General features: G+C 38.9%; 1 pseudogene; it reads right to left on the bottom strand.

The window, feature by feature from the left end:
* Positions 1-5,982: 5,982 nt before the first annotated feature.
* LOC143658217 (pre-mRNA-splicing factor 38A pseudogene) lies at positions 5,983-7,628 on the bottom strand (annotated as a pseudogene).
* Positions 7,629-8,058: the final 430 nt, after the last annotated feature.

The following is an 8,058-nucleotide window of genomic DNA, read 5'->3' as shown; positions in this document are numbered from 1 at the left end:
CCCTAGCCTCCTGTGAAGCCACCACACGTTCCCCCAGACGGGGAGCACCACCTGCTTCCCTACCAACAGCAAACAGGTACATCTCACTCTCCACATCCTCTCCAGCACTTGTATCTCTCAGTTCATTTTTAAACAGTTTTATTCACACATCATACAATCCAACCTAAGTAAAAAAATCACTGGTTCCTGGTGTAATCACACAGCCATGTCTTTACCACCGCAACCTATGAGGCCATTTCCTTTTCTTCTGCAAAGAATCCCACACCCCTCCCTCATATCCCCAGTTTATAAACGTTTAGTTTTGGCATATTGCCTTTGTGACATTCAATGGACGTGTATTACAATTTTACTGTTAACTGTCGACCGTAGTTTGCATTGATTGTATTTTTTTCCTGTGTACCATCCCATTTTCAACACCTTGAAATATTGATATTCATTTGTTCTCCCTCATGCAAAAACATACTAATATTTGTACATTTGATCACCATCATTGTCCACTCTAGGCATCACTAAGTTATACCATCACAGTCTTTAACTTCTATCTTTCCTTCTGGTGTCATACATGTCCCCAGGCTTCCTCCCTCAACAATATTCACACTCAGTTTCATTCAGTGTTCTTACAATATTGTGATATCACCAGACAGTTTTGTGTTATCCATTTCTGGATCTTTGCAATCAATCAGTCCTGTTGAACATTCTCTATTTCTTTAGCACCAAATGCCTAATCTCTACGCTCTTTATATCTCTTGATAACCTGTGCTCTTAACTTTAACTCTTAATTTTCATTCATTAATATTAGTTCATATTAATGAGACTATACAGTTTTTGTCCTTTTGTTTATGGCTAATTTCACTCAGCATAATGTCCTCAAGTTACATCTATGGTGTTGCATACTTCATGACTTTATTCTGCCTTACAGCTGTGTAATATTCCATCGTATGTGTGTACCACAGCTTGTTTAGCCACTTGTCCGTTGGTGGACATTTGGGCTGTTTCCATCTCTTGGCAATCACTGTCACCTATTTTTACTTTAGCAGTTCTAATAGGTGTGTGGAAATAGTTCATGATTTTAATTGGCATTTCCCTAATGGCTAATAATGTAATAACATCTTTACAAGTGCTTATTTGTCATTTGTATATTTTCTTTGGTTAAGCATCTGCTTATGTCTTTTGTGAATATCCTAATTCGAGTGTTTTTTTTACTGTTGATTTTTTAAAATATTGATATTTTTATTAAGATATCTTCACACACCATATAGTCCATCCAAAGTATATAATCACAATGTTATCACATATTTGTGCATTCATCACTGTTCTAGTTTGCTAGCTGCCAGAATGCAAAATACCAGAAACAGAATGGCTTTTAAAAAAGGGAATTTAATCAGTTGCTAGATTACAGTTCTAAGGCCGAAAAATGTTCCAGTTAAAACAAGTCTGTAGAAATGTCCAATCAAAGGCATCCATCCAGGAAAAGATACCTTGGTTCAAGAAGGCCAATGAAGTTCAGGGTTTCTCTCATGGGAAGGCACATGGCGAACACAGTCAGGGCTTCTCTATCAGCCGGAAGGACACATGGCGAACATGGCGTCATCTGCTAGCTTTCTCTCCTGGCTTCTGGTTTCATAAAGTTCCCCAGGAGGCGTTTTCCTTCTTCATCTCCAAAGGTCGTTGGCTCGTGGACTCTCTGTTTCATGGTGCTGCAGCATTCTCTGCTCTTTCCAAATCGCCTTCATTCTCCAAAATGTTTTATAGGACTCCAGAAACTTTTCAAGACCCACCCATATGAGTGGAGACATGTTGCCACCTAATCCAGTTTAACAACCACTCTTGATTAAATCACAACTCCAGGGAGATGATCTGATTACAGTTTCAAACATACAGTAATGAATAAGGATTATTCTGCCTTTACGAAATGGGATTGATTAAAACATGGCTTTTCTAGGGTCCATACATCCTTTCAAACCAGCACAATCACCATGATCATTTTTAGAGCATTCATATCACTCCAGAAAAATAAAAAGACAAAAGAAAAAACCCATACATACCCCTTACCCCTCCCTCTCATTGACCACTAGTATTTCAATCTACCCATTTTTTTTACCCCTATCCCCCCATTATTTACTTACTTTTAGTCCTTATTTTTTCACTCATCTGTCCATATCCTGCATAAAAGGAGCATCAGACACAAGGTTTTCACAATCATACAGTCACATTGTAAAATGCTACATAGTTATACAATCATCTTCAAGAATCAAGGCTACTGCATGTTTCTTGAAGATGATTGTATAATGATACAGCTTGCATAGTATGACTATGTGATTGTGAAAACCTTGTGTCTGATGCTTCTTTTATCTACCTTATGGACAGATGAGTAAAACATATGGATTAAAAATAAATAAATAATAGGGGAACAAATGTTAAAATAAATTTAGTATATTGAAATGTTACTGATCAATGAAGGGGAGGGGCAAGGGGGTATGGTATGTAGGAATTTTTTTCTGCTTTCTTTTTATTTCTTTTTCTGAATTGATGCAAATGTTCTAAGAAATGATCATAATGATGAATATACATCTATGTGACAAAAAAGAATGTTCATATTGTATGTTTGGTTTTATTAATAAAAATTTTAAAAATAAATAAAAAGGAAAAAAAAAGAATCAAGGCTACTGGAATACAGTTCAACAATTTCAGATACTTTCCTCTAGCCACTCTGTGCTGGTTTGAAATGATGTATGTACCCCAGAAAAGACATGTTTTAATCCTAATCCCATTTTGTAAAGGCAGCTGTTTCTTCTAATCCCTATTCAGTATTGTGTATTTGAAACTGCAATTAGATCATCTCCCTGTAGGTGTGATTTAATCAAGAGTGGTTGTTAAACTGGGTTAGCTGGAGGTGTGTCTCCACCCATTCGGGTGGGTCTTGATTAGATTCTGAAGTCCTATAAAAGAGGAAACATTTTGGAGAATGAGAGAGATTCGGAGAGAGCAGAGAAGAACGACACAGCCACGAGTCTCCGAGAGAACCAGTCAGAGACCTTTGGAGATGAAGAAGGAAAATACCTCCCAGGGAGCTTCATGAAACAAGAAGCCAGGAGAGAAAGCTAGCAGATGATGCCATGTTCGCCATGTGCCCTTTCAGCCAAGAGAGAAACCCTATGTCCACCACGTGCCTTCTCATATGAGAAAGAAACCCTGAATGTCATCGGCCTTCTTGAACGAAGGTAAGTTTCCCTGGATGCCTTTGATTGAACATTTCTATAGACTTGTTTTAATTGGGACATTTTCTCGGCCTTAGAACTGTAAACTAGCAACTTATTAAATTCCCCGTTTTAAAAGTCATTCCATTTCTGGTATATTGCATTCCAGCAGCTAGCAAACTAAAACAACAGGGTATAAAATTCCCAACATAAATTATTTGCCTCAAACTTCAGTGTCTTCTTGAGTCAATTTTGGTATAGAATCTGAGGTCATCTTGATTTTTCCCTATTCTACGTTATTGGGCGCCCAGATAATTCTGTATTCTTTACATTCATCAGGATATTTGTTGACATTGCATTATATCATTTCAGGAAAATGTTCTTCTATTTGGATATTTTCAAAAGTTTGATTTGTTCAATTCTCATCAAGAACATGAATTATGCATATGCCGGATTTCCTTTCAGGTGTTTTCTGTTTTACTTCTATAGCTTTTATTCAGTTCTTTATTTCTTCCAAACCGTTTCTTCTGATGTTTTTTACATATTTTGTGGCTTCTAATAAGGCTCTCATTTCTGTAATTTTAAAAAATCTTCATTTTTTTAGACAGTTTATTTTCTATTTCTTTAATCTCATCTTTGAACCTGTGTACTTATAATTGGTTTAACACATCAGGTTGTCTGCTGTCCTTTTTGAATCTGGAGGACTATTTTATTCTTTCAACCTTTTCTGGGGGGTGGGGTTGGCATCTGTGATCATTATCTTCTGATTAAATGCTTATTTTTAATCAGATCTAGCAACTGAAGAATGAGAAGGGTTTCGGGGAATGAGCTTTTATTTGGGTTGTTGTACTTGACACCCTCACCAAATCTGTTATTTCCCTTTGCCCTGGTAACACGTCTTCCTTTATTTCTTAGTATTAAGAGGTCATTGTGTCTCATGAAAAGCTATTTAAGGCAGTGTTTCCCAAATTGTGGGAAATGAAATCAACTTAGTGATTGGCACTCAACATTAAAAACTGAAACTGAATAGGAAATAGAGAATGCATTTTGCATAAGGAATACAAATATGCTCAATAAATTTGCTTCAATACAGAAAATAGATACGTGTATACAGAGGCAAGATGTATTCCTTAATAAAGGTGCCATCAAAAAGTTTTAAACCATTGTTCCAAGTCCTCATTCCAAGCTAGCACATAGAAATGACCTTCACCAAGGTTTGTCATTAATCAAAATGGGTCTCTAAAAACATATTCAACATGTCCCATTCATTCTCTCTGTTCTAATAAAAGAGTACATACAGTTTGCTTCCTGTTAAGAATCTGGGTATGCTGCCTCAATTTTTCACTATATGTCTGAAGTTTACGTTTCAGGGAAGTTTATTTTGCTATTAAAAATTTTTGGTGGGGTTCTTAATATTTTTAACAATATACTGGATGATAACAGCAAACTTGCTAAATATGGGGCATTCAGCCATATTTCTTTTCACCTAGACCACTTTGGTAAAGAAATAACAGTTAGGACTCTATATAAAAAGGCTTAATGAGAAGTGCTTTGATCTCATTTTAAAACGCAGTTCTATATATAGTTGTAGCACAAACCATAGCAGCTCTTATATAGACTTCCGTCAACTCAGATATTATTCTCATGAGGGAATAACTGAGGCTCAGAATAAACCTAAAGTGATTTCATATTGCTACAAAAGATTGCGTCTTAAGCCTCTTCAGTTCAATGGCAAGCAAAGGAATATTTATCCTATGATCAGATATGACTTTCCAAGAAACTGGATCCTGTGAGGCAGCTGGTTTTCACAATTCATGCTGGGACTAGACTAGCAGGAAGTCATTCAATCACTTTTCCCTTTTTAAAAGAGGACAGAGAAGTACAGGTAAAATGAACTCCTCTAGCAAAGATCCTCACTACCTTATTATCAATGTCCATGGACAATTTTCAGTTCTTATTTTGCTCTTCATTCTTAGACTCTTGGCTACTTTGACCTAATACCTCCTGATTCTTCTACCTTTATGAGTGGTTCATTTCAGTGTTCATTCTCTTTCACCAGTGCTGATGTCGCCTATGGTTCTGTTGTTTGCTTTTCTTACATATAGGCCACTCCCTGGGCAATCTCTCATTTAATTCCATTCTTTCCACAGTTCCCTAAACATTGTCAATTTCTGGCTTAGATCACTATGCTGAGTGTTTGTTCCTATTTGCACTGGGCTTCACCTAGATGCATCACAGCTGTCTCAGATTGAAACTGCTAAATTGAATGCATCATTTTCACCACCACCACCCTCTCACCTCTTGCCCCTCCAAAACCTGGTCTCTTCCTGCTTTTTCTGAGTGTGAACAGTACCACTGTCTGGTCATTTAGGTAAAAATCATGAGTGGTATTAGATACTTGTCTCTCTGTTAAACCTTTTCCAGTCCTGTTGCTCTACTGCTACTGAGTACGCTTGGATAATGTCAATGCTTGTAGGATAAAGACTGAGGACTTTAATGCTGAATTCAAGACTTGTGGGTAAGAATGGCACTATATAAGGTGTTGTATAAAGGAGGTTGTGTTACTGTTTCTTACACTGTTCCATGAAACTGGATTAAGTAATCTTAAGGAACTTTGCATGTTTTGCTGATTTCATCTTTGAATAACAGTAAGCAGCCCAAATCTCAGGAGCCTCAAAGCAATTCCAATCACTGAAGAACGCAAAGACCAAACTACAGAAAAATGGGAAATGGTGTCTTAGGTTTAATAATAAGTTAAAAAAAAAAAAAAGGGAAGGATCAGCAAATGGCCACGCCCTCTTCCTGTCACTCATATACACCCCTCCGAACCAAGTCCTTCCTGTCCTGCTATAGTTAAGCTGAGTACAGTTCAGGTTGTGTGCACGAAAGGAGTCAAAAGCAGCTCTCAGGAAATATCATCCCCTAAACGTGAATTACCACTCAAAAAGAGTTATCTTCACAAAGCTCAGCACCTCTTTCCAAAAAAAGTGGAAAAACCTGGTAGGAAAAGTATATATTCTTAGAGCTGCCTAGGACGCAGATCCTAATCCTTCCACACAGAACCTCACGTCCTCAGGAGGCCAGTAGGACGAAAACCAAACGCAGCCCATTCCTCATTCCTTCTCCAGCTCTTCTTATGGCTTTTCTTAGACCTTTCAGGGGACTTGGAGTGGCTCCTGCGTCTGTGACGACGGCGATGACCTGGGGTCTTGGAGCGAGATCTGTGCCGACGTTCTCAGGACCTGCCGCGGTGACGTCTTGGGCTCTCGCTCCTGTGCTTTCTGGACAGGGGAGGGGCCCCTCCTTTTGCGAGACCGACTCTGCCTTCTAGGAGACCGGCTCATGCTCCTCCTCCCGCGCAGCAGGGGAAGAACCACCTGGCTGGTCCAAGTCTCCAGCGGTGATCAGGTGATGGCGCTCTCTCCAGCTTCTCGTCCTCCTCTTCCTCTTCTTCACTTGACTCCACTCATCCATGTCCTCTTCCAGGGCACTAACCCGAGGTTCCAGGTGTTCCGCTTCCTCTTACACATGGCATATCTGTAGCCCGGGCAGAACCATACCAGAGACTCTCTCACTGCGCAGTAGCTCATCAACAAACTCATCCACGTGCGTCGGTTGAAACTCCCCATTTCGGTTCTGGCTTTTGATTTTCCGATAGTCATTGTTCAAAGGCTCCACATGGTAGCAATCCATTGCAGTGCCTGTCAGCCTCATGTAACATGTCCTCACCATGCAGGCGTACTTGAAATCTCCGTTTTTGATGAACATTACAATGATAATCCTTCTCGGGTTGAATTTGCAGCATCTTCAAGGTCAAACACAGAAAGGGAGTTGGCTTTATGTTGCCTCCATAGGCGCCACCTACAAACCTTAACTCCATGACTTCATTGACTAGAAGTTCACAGTAAATCCAAAGCGCTCCTCTTTTTAGTACTTGGACTCATAGATAACTTGTCTGAATGACCTCCGCCAGACGGTCTATGCACCATCTTTCACTGTAGGGTTTGTCATTTTAGGAGACGATCTCTCGCCTATCTATCTTCTAAGCATTTGAAAGTAGGTTGCACACAACATACTTCTTGAACACTAAATACCGCAATGTATATTTCCTGAACTTATGTAACTGCATTAAGTATACTTATCAAGTTATCATTGCTAAAAGAAATTTAACACTGAAAGCATACAGTCTATATCCCAATTTTTTTTCTCCACAATTGTCCTGATGTTGTCTTCTGGGTAATTTCTCTCCTCCATTATTAGATGCACTCCAGGAACATGTATTCTGTTTAATTGTCATTGTTTGTTTAGTCTCTCTGTCTTTTAAAAAATTGTAGCATATGTACAACATAAAATTTCCCATCTCAACCACTACCAAGTGTTCAATTCAATGGTATTCATCACATTCACATGTTGTTCTCCCCTCACCATCATCCATTACCAAAACTTTTCCATCACACCAAATATAAACACTGCACCCATTGTGCAGTAACACTCTCCATCTCCCACCTTGAGAGCTGTAGTATTCTTTCTACCTCTGTGAATTGGCATATTCTAGTTATTTCATATAAATGGGATTATACAATGTCTAGACCTTACAACCAAAGCATGAGCAGTGAAAGAAGAAATACATGAATGGGAACGCCTCAAAATTAAATACTTTCGTACATCAGAGAACTTTGTCAAGAAAGTGAAAAGGCAGCTACGTTAGTTAGATTCAGTTGTCAACTTGGCCAGGCGAGCATACCTAGTCTTGTTGCTGGACATAAGCCAATGATACGTGAACCTCATCTGTTGCTAATTACATCTGCAGTCGGCTAGGAGGCGTGTCTGCTGCAATGAGTGATGTTTTGGCTGGTGCTTA

Source organism: Tamandua tetradactyla, chromosome 2 (genome assembly GCF_023851605.1).
Source record: "Tamandua tetradactyla isolate mTamTet1 chromosome 2, mTamTet1.pri, whole genome shotgun sequence".
Classification (NCBI taxonomy): domain Eukaryota; kingdom Metazoa; phylum Chordata; class Mammalia; order Pilosa; family Myrmecophagidae; genus Tamandua; species Tamandua tetradactyla.
Note: the sequence above shows the minus strand (reverse complement) of the source record. Positions and strands in the feature narration are given on the sequence as shown.